Genomic DNA, 13,855 nt, shown 5'->3' with positions numbered 1-13,855 from the left:
GGGGCCCCGCCCCTCGCTCCCTCCCCACACCCCCGCGGCGAACCACTTCCGGTTTTCTTGCTTCCTACCATAGAGATGCAGACCAGAGAGACCCGGGCGGGGCCCCAGCCCTGGAGGTCTGAGATGGGCTCCTGGCCATACATGAGGAACGCCACTCTCCCTAAGGACTCCAGATTTCCCGCAGTCATCCCGTGTGTGGGCCTTTCCGAATGCTTGTACACGGGCCTTTCCGAATGCTTGTAGTTGATACTTGGGAACGTGTTGGTTTTTAGATCCCCTCGCTATGGAGATGGTTCTCTCTTCTCTCGGACAGTGTCTTAGAAGCAGTGCATAAGGGCAGGTGGCCCACAGCTGAAGACCCAGCTCCTCTCGCTCGCCCCTGTCTAGGGAACTGGCCTCCAGTGCTCCATATTAACCTTTTAAGAGCCTTTATGTTTCTTGTGCACATTTTTCTTTTGGATGATGAGTTTATGCCTCAGAATTTAACACAGGGTTTTTGTCTTTCGAAATTAAAATCCTAATTATACAAATACTGTGTGTATGATACAGAAAAGGCAAACATTCATTTAACAACTGTTTACTGACTACCTGTTATGTAGCTTGCTCACAGCAGTGTAAAATAAAGTCTCTGTAGTCACGAAGTTTACATTGTAATGAAGGGCAACAGAATATGTCCCCCTAAAATATGTAGGTATTCAGGACATGCCATTCCAAAATATGCTGCTTTGGTATACTGATCATTTTTGAGGTGTAGGCACTTGAAAAACAGTAAATGAAGGAAGAAGCTTTATCTGAGCTCCCTTCATCTGCCTAAAGACAGATCCTCTGCAAGAAACTCAATTGTCATAAACCCCATTCCTGACAAATTTTGTCAAACTGTCCTATCTCCCATCCACTCTTCTAAGGGCCCATTCATCTTTCCTAAAAATTTATTCTCTGGAGAGGCCTACATTCCCACTTCCCTTTCCCTATTAAGATGGTATCTAAGCCTGAATTCTAAGCAACCTCAGTGAATTACTTTTTTCCTACGTATCTTCCATGTGTATGTGAGGCATACATGTTAATAAATCTGTTTTTCTCTAATCTTTTATTGCAACGGTCTTAGCAGAGAACTCAGAAGGGTGAGGGACAATTATTTTTCGCTTAGTTAGGAAGGCTTTTCTGGGGGCTATTTGTTTTTATTTTTTTTATCATTATTATTAGAGAGGGAGAGTGCGAATGCAGGGGTGGGAGGCAGGGAGGGGCAGAGAGAGAGCTGAGACTGGGTTTAACCCTTTCACATATATAGTTCCAGCTGATATGGTCAGTCTTATTCATGCCATTTTGTTTTGTGTTTTTTGTGTAATGTTTTCTTGTTCTTTCTTTCTGTGCTCCTTTTCAGCCCTGACCGAATTTTGTCTGTTCCTTCTTCTCTACTGGTTTGAATGTTATGCATCCATTTCTATTAATTTATTAATGAACATATTCAAACTTTTTTTTAAGAAAGGGAGGGGGGTGAAGGGCAGAGAGGGAGAGAATCTTAAGTAGTCTCCATGCCCAACGCGAAGCCCCATGTGGGGCTCCATCTCACAGCCCTGAGATCATGACCTGAGCCAAAATCAAGAGTAGGATGCTTAACCGACTGAGCCACCCACGTGCCCCTCTGGGGGTTGTTTGAGCAAAGACCTGAAAGAGGAAAATGCATGCCATGTAGCGCAGACAGGGAGTGCATACTCGGTGTGTTTTTGTACAGCAAGGATGCCAATATCACTGAAGTCCTGTGAATGAGGGGAAGGAATTGGTAGGTGATAAGGTTAAAGAAAAAGCCAGAGGCCATGGTAAGAATTTGAGGTGTGTGTGTGTGGTAATATAGTCATAACATATAATTTATCTTTTTAATAATTTTTAAGTGTATTGTTCAGTGGCATTAAGTACATTCACATTGTTGTACAACCATCACCACCATCCATCTCCAGAATTTTTCATCTTCCCAAACTGAAACTCTGTACCCATTAAATAACTCCCCATTCCCTCTGTTAAAAAGAAAACCACAGGGGCACCTGACTGGCTCAGTTGGTACAGCTTGCGACTTTTGATCTCAGGGTTGTGAGTTCGAGCCCCACACTGGGTGTACACATTATTTAAAAATAAAATCTTTAAAAAAAAAAAAAAAGGGAAAGAAAACCACAGGCCCCAAATGGAATCACGTATGTTAAGAACCCCATGTCAGCAAGCCAAGACTTAATACCTAACCTAACTGAAGTTTTAGCCTCTCTGCACGCGCGCGCGTGCACACACACACACCCCAGCCAGGAACATAACCTTTGACTAGTCAACATGGAATTTACTTGTCAGCACTAAGAAATTCACTGAAAGAGCCCCTCTGTTCCCCTCAGGAGGGCAGCCATGCCTAAAATAATGGATTCTTTGCTAACTTCCTTTAATGCTCCTTTTCTACATTTAAAAACCTTTCCTTTTCTACAGCTTGTCTGAGCTCCCCCTACTTGGTAGATGGGATGCTGCCCAATTCATGACTCAATTTATAAAGCCAATTAGATTTTTAAAAGTTACTTGGTTGGGGCGCCTGGGTGGCTCAGTTGGTTGGGCGACTGCCTTCGGCTCAGGTTATGATCCTGGAGTCCCGGGATCGAGTCCCGCATCGGGCTCCCTGCTCGGCAGGGAGTCTGCTTCTCCTTCTCCCACTCCCCGTTTCTGTTCCCTCTCTCGCTGTGTCTTTCTCTGTCAAATAAATAAATAAAATCTTTAAAAAAAAAAAAAAGTTACTTGGTTGAATATTTGTCATTGAATACCTTTTCCTTTAGCCCCTACTAACCAGATTCTACTTTCTGTCTCTATGAATTTGACTACTTTAGGTACCCCATAGAAGTGGAATCATACAGTATTTGTCCTTTTGTAATTGGCTTATTTTGCTTCACATAATGTCCTCCAGGCTCCTCCATGTTGTAGCATGTGTCAGAATAGCCTTTTTAAAGGCTGAGTAATATTCCATCGGTATGTATAAACACATTTTGTTATCCGTCTGTTAATGAACACCTGGGTAATTTCCACCTTTTGGCTGTTATGAATAATGAAATATCTGTTAGGATCCCTGCATCCACTTCTTTTGGATGTAAACCCAGAAGTGGGACAAGTGCTTGATCATATGGTAATTCCATGTCTAATTTTTTGAGGAACTTTTCTCCTACCACCAGAGATTCTAATTTCACTGGTTTAGAGTGAGACCTTGGCAGCAGTGTATTTTAAGAGCTTCCCCATGTAACTCTAACATGCAGCCCAGGTTGAGAATCTCTGCTGTAGTCAGTCCATGGTGCAGCCTGCTACTTTGTCATCAGGTCTTCCGAGGATATTAAGGTGCCACAACTGCTGGGGAGACAGGCCTAGGCAGGGCTGATTAGCAACCAGTACGGTCATGTTAAATATGTAAATAAAGCAATCAAAAAAGATTCTTAATATATTACTTTTAAAAATATAAATAAATCACAATGTGTGTATAAATAAAACTACTTACCAAGTGATAGAAGTTGTAGTGCAAATTGTTCATCAATTTTTAACAGCTTTGTTGATAAATATTTTATTTATTTATTTATTTTAAGATTTTATTGATTTAGTTGACAGAGAGAGACACAGCGAGAGAGGGAACACAAGCAGAGGAGTGGGAGAGGGAGAAGCAGGCTTCCCGCAGAGCAGGGAGCCCGATGTGGGGCTCGATCCCAGGGCCCTGGGATCATGACCTGAGCCAAAGGCAGATGCTTAATGACTGAGCCACCCAGGCGCCCCAATAAATATTTTAAATATCAAAAAGTTTACCTCTTTCATGAGTATAATTCATCATCAATTAATTTTTTATTTTTAGGAATTACTGATATGAGGTTTTCATTGATATAGCTATTATTAACTACATGATGCTACTAATTTGATTGCGCTCTTCCAGAGATTTCCCCAGAAGTTTGATAGTTATTAGGTGCCTAGGGATTGTGTTAAATGCCTGAGATTTCAACTCCCCCCAGTGCTCTTTAGTCTTCATCATTTTCTCTCTCAGCTACAATCAGAAAGGATGATACCTTCAGGACATTGATTGCACTTCCGGAGCTGGAACTTGGAACCTCTGAGCTAGAGAGAGGAGGAGAATGGGGGTGGAGGGATAAGAGGGATAAAGTAGATGATAACTGATTAATCTTGGTTGCCAGAACTTGGAGCCTGTGTTTGTCTTTTGGCTGCTTTGCCCCACCACCAAGAAAGGACCACTTGTGGCTGCACCCAGCCTAGCCCAGAGATAGTCATGCAAGATAGAAAGGAAATGATGGAGTGGGGCCCAATTATTAAGGGAGCCCCGGGCACAAGTCTGTGGAAGGATATCCTGAAAGTGCTGAAAGAAAACATCTGCTAACATAGAGTTCTATATCCAGTAAAAATAGTCTTCAAGAAGGCAAAATAAGAACATTTTCAAATAAACAAACACTAAATGGTTTGATGCTAGCACACCCTAAAAAGAAGGATCTTCTAAAGCATGTACTTTAGACAGAAGTAAAATATCCTCAGATGGAAAAATCAGAGATGCAGGAAGGAAAGAAGATCAAAGAAAATGGTTAAGTATGTGGGTAAACCTAAATGATAATTGATTATATAAAATCATAGTATTAATGTCTTCTGCAGTTTACAAATGTATGGAATTAAAATCCATGCAAGTAGTAGCATAAAAGTTGGTTAAGGGGTCAATAGACTCTCTTAAAGTCCTTATGTTTCCCAGGGGAAGGATAAATGTATTTGCTTCCTGCATCTCTGACTTTTCCATCTGACAGTTTGTCAATTTGTCAAACTAAAAAGCAAACAAATGGGGCACCTGGGTGGCTCAGTCGGTTAAGCCTCTGACTCTTGGTTTCAGCTCAGGTTGTGATCTCATGGGTCATGAGATGGAGCCCCATGTTGGACTTCCCGCTCAGTGGGGAGCCTGCTTGAGATTCTTTCCCTCTGTTCCTCCCCTAACAGACATTCTTGAACTCTCTCAAATATTTAAAAAAAAATTTTTTTTAAGAGCAAATAAGCAAACCACCAACTCATTGACAGGTTGATTGGGATTGTAATAAATCTATAGATCTATAGATCAATTTTGGGATAATGACAACTGTATTAAATCTCCAACCTTTGAACTTGATATATCTTGGTTTATTTAGGTTTTTAGGTCTCTCATGAAGTTCTATTGCTTCTTTGAAAGTTTTATAATTTCTCTGTAATTTGTTGAATTTAGAGTTGTCTTTTCTGTTTCTGGTATACAGAAGAAGAATTACCTTTCATATCCTGTCACTTTACTAACTTCTATTATTTTAATAATTTAGCTGAAGCAATTAAGAATGTGATATTGGTACACAAATAGATGAATAAAATAATGAATACAGTAGGGAACTCACAAACAGATCGATGAATATATATGGATACTTGAGATTTGACAAAGCCTGCACTGCAAGGAGTGGGAAAAGGAGATTGTTCTGAATCATGGTGCTGGGACAATTGGGCATCTATACAGAAAGAAAAAAAAAAAACAACCTGTATCCCTACTTCACACTATATAGACTTCAATGTGAGAGGCCAGAGATAAAGGCCTTAGATGACAAATAGAAGGGAATCTTCAGACTTTAGGGTCAGGAAAAATTTCTTAAACAATATATAACATCATAATAATATAAGAAAAAAGAATAAACCTGATTATGTTAAAATTAAGAACTTCATCTTCATCAAAATATACCATTAAGGGAGTAAAAGAAATCACAGAGGGCTTAAATCCAAAATAGGTATTGGAATCCAACAAATAAAAATACAGAAAACCTTAAATAGAAAATTGATCTGAACCGATTCTGCACAAAAGAGCAAACCCAAATGTCAAATAAATATAAGACAAGGTGGTCAATCATATTAATAATCAGGAAAATGCAAATTTTTAAAAAAAGGTTTTATTTATTTATTTGACAGAGAGAGAACACAAGTAGGCAGAGTGGCAGGCAGAGGGAGAGGGAGAAGTAGGCCTCCCCGCTGAGCAGGGAGTCCAATGCGGGACTTGATCCCAGGACTCTGGGATCATGACCTGAGCCAAAGGCAGATGCTTAACCGACTGAGCCACCCAGGTGCCCAGGAAAATGCAAATTTAAAACATTTTTATATATCACTATCCACCCACTAGACTGGAAAGAATGAAAAAATTCAACAATTCCAAATGACTAATTTGGAAAATAGTTTGGCATTATATAGGAAAGTTGAAGATACATATTCTTATAACCCAGTAATTCTATTCTTTGGTACATACCCCAAAGAAATGTGTACTCCCATGCATCAGAAGGCATGAACAATGTTAGCAACAACATTGTCTATAATAGCCACAAACTGGAAACAACCAAAATCCTCAGCAAGAATACAATGTGTATTGTTATAACTATGTCTTTATAGAAAATTACATAAAAACTATGCTGCATTAAAAACAATTTTCTGGAGGCGCCTGTCTGGCTCAGTCAGGAGAGCATGAGACTCCTGGTCTGGGGGTCATGAGTTCAAGCCCCACATTGGGTGTAGAGCTTACATAAAAGAAAAACAAAGTAAAAAATAATTTTCTGTGACTAAAGAAAGCTGTAACTCACCTTTCTATAAGGGCTTTGTGAAATTTTGAGAGAAGAAAGACAACTTCAGTTTTATCAAGGCATCTTGCTTCCGTCTGAACATTCTGGAAACAACTGTTAAAATATATTGCCAAATATAATCTGTAGGCTGGTTTCTTCCATAGAAACAGTTTTTAATGACTGCATGATACTTCTTTTAGATACTGTATGTAGTACTCAATCATTTATCCATTGTTGGACATTTCACATTTATAATTTTTCACTGTTATATTTCATTCAATAACTATCTTCATATTAATAAACATGATCCAATAAGCATTCATTTTTGACCACTGTGGACCAGTTACTGTTCTCAACAGCAATGAAAAGAAATCAACAACAAAAAAACCTCTGCTCTTATGGTGCTTTCACTCTAGTGAGGCAGACAAAGAAGATAAACATGTAATATTAACTGAAGATTGATAGTGACAAATACTACTGACACTAGGCAGGAAAGAAAGGTAGAAACTGTCAGCAGAAGTGGGTTACTACTGATGTTGATTGGGAAGCCCTCATTTTGTACGTGACATTTGAATACAGTTTGAGGGTGATAAAAGAGTGCATCAATGTAAATATCTGTAGACACTGAGGAAAGTGTTCATGATCTCGGAGGCAAGTGTGGGTGCAATGGAGTGATTCAAGGGTAGGGTACTAGGTGATGAGGTCAGAGAGTTAAGGCAGAGCAGATATAGGGCCTTGTAGAATTTTGGCTTTTACTCTCCAGTGAGATGGGAAGTCATTGGAGGATTTTGAGTAGTGGAGTGACATAACTTATGCTTCTACAGGTCACTGTCTTCTGTGTTGGGAATGGATTGTCTTTCATCCATTCAAAATACAGTAGCATGGAAGGGCAAAGTAGAAGCAGGGAAGACCAGAGACAAGGGCTACTGCAGTAATCCAGGAAAGATAGGGACTTAGACTAGGGTGGGAATAGTGAAAGTGGTGAGATAGAGCCCAGCGTCCTGTGACAGAGTCCGGCGTAGGGCTCCCTGATCAGCGGGAGTCTGCTTCTCCCTCTCCCTCTGCCCCTCCCCCCACTTGTGCTCTCTCTCTAATAAATAAATAGAATCTTCGAAAGAAAACCAGCCAGAATAAGAAGATACACTACTTACAGAACAAACACAGATGATGGCAGATTCTTTTTTTTTTTTTTTAAGATTTTATTTCTTTATTTGTTGGGCGGGGGGAGAAGAGCACAAGCAGGGGGAGTGGCAAGCAGAGGGAAAAGCAGGCTCTCCACTGAGCAAGGAGCTGGATGATGCAGGACTTGATCCCAGGACCCTGTGATCATGACCTGAGCCAAAGGCGGACATTTAATGACTGAGCTACCCAGGCATCCTGCATGACACCAGATTCTTACTGGAAGCTGCCGCAGGTAGCCTCTAAGACAGCCCCTAATAACCCAACCTTGCGTTTAGGCCCTTGTATAATCCCTTCCCTTTGAATGTGGGCTAGACCTCATGACTAGCTTCTTATGAATAATTATGGCAAAAGGATGGGATGGATGTCCCATCAGATTACAAAACTGTAGGGGCACCTGGGTGGCTCAGTTGGTTGAGCCGCTGCCTTCAGCTCAGGTCATGATCCCGGGATTTTGGGATTGAGCCCTGCCTTGGGAATCCCTGCTCAGCGGGGAGTCTGCTTCTTCCTTCTCCCTCTGTTTGTGCACTCTTGTGTGCGCATGCGCTCTCTCAAATAAATTTAAAAAAGAAAAGAAAAAGAAAGCTTGTAGATTATAAGACTGTGACTTCCAACATGTTTACCTCCCTCCCCACACCTTTATAAGTCTGTCAGAGCCCTCATTCTGAGGAAGACAAACTGCCATGCTGTGAGCTGTGCTACGGAAAGGTACATGTGGCAAGAAACTAATGTCTCTGGCCAAGAGCAAACAAGACCTAAAGCCTGCTAACAGCTATGTGAGTAAACTGGAAAGTAGATTGTCCCCCAGTCCAGCTTTAAGATAACTAGAGCCCCAGCACATACCTAGACTGCAACCTTGTGAGAAACCTTGGCCAGAAGCCCCCACTAAGCTGCACCTGTGTTCCTGAACCACAGAAACTGTCAGATAATGTCTGTTGTTTTATGCAGCCTTTAATAATTTGGGTTAATTTGTTATGTAGTAATTGGTAACTAACATAGAAAAATTGCAAGTAAAGTGGAACAACTTCTTTAAACTGAAAAAAAAAAACCCATTGAAAATTTCATGAAAAAATGGCAGCAAGGTAGACTTCTTCAGATATACAAAAGCTGAAAGCATTAATCATCAGTAGCCTTTCAGTACAAGAAATGTTGATGGACATTTGTCAAGCAGAAGGAAATGATTTAAAACAGCATTTTGGGTCTACCCAAAAGAAAGGGGGACACCACAAATTTTAACTGTATTGGAAAATATAAAGACCCCTTTTTCTTATTATACAATCCTCTTTAAAAGATAATTTGCTGCTTAAAGCAAAAACAACAATGTATTGTGGACTTACAACAAATGTAGAATTAAAATGTAGTAGCATAACGGCTGGGAAGGATGAAATGGAAGTATACTGTTGAAGGTTCTTATGCTACACTTGAAGGAGTGTAATATCACTTGAAATTAAACTGTGTTAAGAAGTATACTATAAATCCTAAAGCAGCCACTAACATAACACAAAAAATTACAACAATTAAGTCATCAAAGGAGATAAAATGGAATAAAAAATACTCAATTATTCCAAAAGAAGGCAGAAAAAGAAATGGAACAAAGAACAGACAGAACAAATAGAAGACAAACAGCAAGAAGGTAGATTGCAACCTAACCAAATAAATAATCATATTAAATGTAAATGGCTTAAACCACAATTAGAAAGCAGAGACTGTCAGGCTGGATATAAAAGGAAGACCCAGGGGTGTCTGCATGGCTCAGTGGGTTGAGTATCTGATTTTTGATTTTGACTCAAGTCATGATCTCAGGGTTGTGAGATCCAGCCCTGCAACAGGCTCTGCACTCAGCAGGAGTCTGCTTGAGATTCTCTCCCTCTCCCTCTGCCCCTCCCCCAGCTTGCAGGCTCTCTCTCTAAAATAAATCTTAAAAAAAAAAAGAAGACCCAACTATATGTTTTCTATAAGAAACTAAATATGAAGTCACAAGTAAGTTAAAAGTAGAAAGGTGATAAAAAGTACAAAAATTAAAAAGATATACTGGGGCACTTGGCTGGCTCAGTTGGTAAAACATGTGACTTTTGATCTGGGCGTTGTGAGTTCAAGCCCCATGTTGGGCATAGAGCTTACTTAAAAATATTTTTAAAATGATATATGTATTTTAAAGATTTTATTTATTTGAGAGAGAGAGAGAGAACGCATACTGGGCAAGGAGCCCAATGCAGGGCTTGATCCCAGGACCCTGGGATCATGACCTGAGCCACAGGCAGATGCTTAACTGACTGAGCCACCTAGGAGCTCCAAAAATATATATAATATTAACACTAATTAAGAGAAAGGTGGAATGTCTATAATAATAACAAAGTAAATTTGAGATCACAGAAAATTAGTAAAGATGACGAGGGTTATTTCATAATGAACAAACGGGTTGGTTAATTAAAAAAGACATAACAATCCAAAGTATTTATTTTCCTGATAACAGCTTCAAAATAGATAAAGCAAAAACTGATAGAACTACAGAGACATATCCATAAATATAGTGGGATTTCAACACTTTTCCCTCAAAAACTCATACAAAAATAGAAAAATCAGTTATGCTATAGAAGACTTGAAGAACACTCTCTCTCAACTAACCTCATCTAATCAACATTTCTAGAACATTCCACCCAAAAGCAACAGAATACACATCCTTTTCAAGTGCACACAGAAAACTTACCAAGATAGACATTATTCTAGGTCATAAAACAAGTCCCAGTAAATTAAAAAAGATTCATGTCATATAAAGCATGTTCTCTAACCATGATGGAATTAAGCTAGAAATCACTAACAGAAAGATTCTTGGAAAACCTCAAATGTTTGGAAACCAAATAACACATTTTTAAATAACCCATGGGTCAAAGTGAAATCAAAATAAACAGAAAATATTCTGAACTGGATGAAAAGTGAAACCATAGTATATAAAAATCTGTAGGATGCAGCTAAAGTAGTAGTGAGAAGGAAATTTTTAACACTGAAGACCTATATTAAGAAATGAGAAAGGTTTCAAACCAATAACCTCAGCTTCTACCTTGAGAAACTAGACAAAAGAGCAAATGAAAAACCAAAGTAAACTGAAGAAAGGAAATAATAAAGATCAGAACAGAAATTAATGAAATAAAAACCAGAACAAAAAAAAATAGAGAAAATTAAGTAAACCAAAAGTTGGGCAAATGTATCTCTATGTGGTAGCACAGAACAACTGGAAATCAAAATGGTAAGCAATACCCTTTGTAACGGCATCAAAAATCAGGAAATATTTAGGATAAATCTGACAAGATACCAAAGACTGGTACATTGAAAACTACAAAACACTGATGAGAGAAATGAAAGAAGACCTAAATAAACGGATCAAAAACTCAATATAAAGATGTCAATTCTCCAAAACTGATCTATAGATTCAATGCAATCCCAGTCAAAATCTCAGCAGGCTTTGTTTTGTAGAAACTAATGAGCTGATTCTAAAATTCATATGGCAGGTAATGAAAAGAACCTAAATAGCCAAATCAACTTTGTAAAAGAAAAAAGATGGAGAGCTTATACTATGTGACTTCAACACTTCTTATAAATCCACAGTTATCAAGATAGGATATTACTGGTATCTAGAGAAGAATGTTAACAATAGAAATCCAGAAATAAAACTCACATATATTTAGACAATTGATTTCTTTTAAGATTTTATGTATTTGAGAGAGAACATGAGAGAGGGGTCAGAGAGAAGCAGACTCCCTGCTGAGAAGGGAGCCCGACGCGGAACTTGAACCTGGGATTCCAGGATCATGACCTGAGCCGAAGGCAGTTGCTTAGCCAACCGAACCACCCAGGCACTCTAGACAATTGATTTCTAACAAAGGTGCAAAATGCAATTCAGTAGAGAAAGGATAGTCTTCCCAACAAATGGTCCTGAGTAGTTCTTTTTTTAAAGTTAATTAATTGGTTTTAAGATTTTTATTTATTTGACAGAGAGAGACACAGTGAGAGAAGGAACACAAGCAGGGGGAGCGGGAGAGGGAGAAGCAGGTTTCCCGCGGAGCAAAGAGCCTGATGTAGGGCTCAATCCCAGGACCCTGGGATCATGACCTGAGTCGAAGGCAGATGCTTAACAACTGAGCCACCCAGGCGCCCGGGTCCTGAGCAGTTCTATATGCTTCTGCACCCCCTCCAAAGAGAGGGAACTTAAATCCATACATTGCACTTGCAGTGTATACAACAATTAAGTCAAAATGGATAATAAACATAACATGTAGTATCTAAAACTATGAAACTTCTAAAATACATTGGAGGAAATCTTACACACCAAAAGACATAATACATTAAAGAAAAAAATTGATAAAATTATACTTCATGAAAATAAGAAATTCTGCACTTTGAAAGATACCACTAAGAGAATGAAAAACCCAGCAACAGGCTGGGAGAAAATATTTACCAATCAATTATCCCATAAAGGACTTAAATCTAGAACATATGAAGAATTTTCGCAATTTAATAAAATAAAATCCAATAAAAACTTGGAAAATAATTTGAACATTTTATCTAAAAAGATGTATGGCAAATAAGAAAATGAAATGGTTTTTATGAGTTCGTAAGAAAATATAAATTAACGCCATGAAATACTATTATATACCTATTAGAATGGCTAAAATTAAAACAAAACAAAAAAGACTGTTCAAACAAAACCACAATGAGATACTACTTACACACACTGGGATGACTAGAATCAAAAAGAAAGACCCAAGTATTGGCAAAGATGTAGAGGAAGTGGATCTCTCATTCACTGCTAATGGAAATATATACAATGCCTTTATAGTACAGTTTGGTAGTTTTATTTTTTTTAAAGATTTTTAAAATTTATTGAGAGAGAGAGAACAAAGGCAGGGGGAGAGGCAGAGGGAGAGGGAGAAGCAGACTGCCCTACAATCTGGGAGCCCGACACGGGGCTCGATCCCAGGACCTGGAGATCACGACCTGAGTCGAAGGCACACTCTCAACCATCTGAGCCATCCAGGCACCCCCAGTTTGGTAGTTTTAAAAAATTAAGTACATACCTACCATATGACCCAACCATTCCACTCTAATAGAGAAATGAAAGCACATGTCCATACAAAGGTTTGTGAAGAAACATTCATAATAGCTTTATTTGCAATAGTCCCAAACTGGAAGCAACTCAAATGTCCACCAATAGGTGAATGAATAAAAACATTATGGAATACTCATACAATGGAATACTATTTAGTAATAGAGAAGGATGATTATGGATACACACAATACAAAGAAATCTCAAATCATGCTGAGTAAAAGCCAGAAAAAAATGAGTACATCTTACGGGATTCCATTTGCATAGAATTATAGACTACGCAAAATAATCTATAGTGACAGCAAGCAGGTAAATTGTTGTCTAGAGATAGAGATGGGTACAGGGGACCTAGGAGGACTTGGAGGGATTACCAAGGGGCCTAAATAAAAACACTTTTTGGGGTGATAGATAAGCTCATTTTGATTACTGTGATGGATTCATCACGTGTATATATGTAAAAAATTATCAAATTGTGCACTTAAAATATTGTTAAAAATTAACAATAATTCATTAATAAGGAGAGAAGATATGAGAAATAACAGCATGTTTGTATGTTAATGGGAATGATTCATTTAAGGGGAAAAACTGAAAATTCAAGGGATGGGTATCTCTGGAAACTTGTCTTTTAGAAGGCATATATTGTGCAGAGGACTTTAGCTAGGAATATAGACACATAGACATTTATATTCTCAACAATTTCCTTAAAACATAGTCCTAGAAATTAACTATCAAAGTGTAGAAACATTCAGCCCATCTTATATACAATTAGATAAAAGAAATATGAGCATATCCGTGGCTTTAAACTTACTGGAGTTCTATGTACCTACCTCAGGTCTTGCTCATGCTGAAGTTATGTACCACTGTGATTGTGCTTGGCACAGGGATTGGCAAACAGGGGAAGATTTTTGGCTTCAGAGGTAGGATCTTCATAGAAGTCTTCCTTCTGCTTGAGTGCAGAATAGCAGCAGCTAGG

Source organism: Leptonychotes weddellii, chromosome 2, assembly GCF_054177405.1.
Source record: "Leptonychotes weddellii isolate Sample4059 chromosome 2, ASM5417740v2, whole genome shotgun sequence".
Taxonomy (NCBI): domain Eukaryota; kingdom Metazoa; phylum Chordata; class Mammalia; order Carnivora; family Phocidae; genus Leptonychotes; species Leptonychotes weddellii.
The sequence above is the reverse complement of the archived record's forward strand: the minus strand, read 5'-3'. Positions refer to the sequence as shown.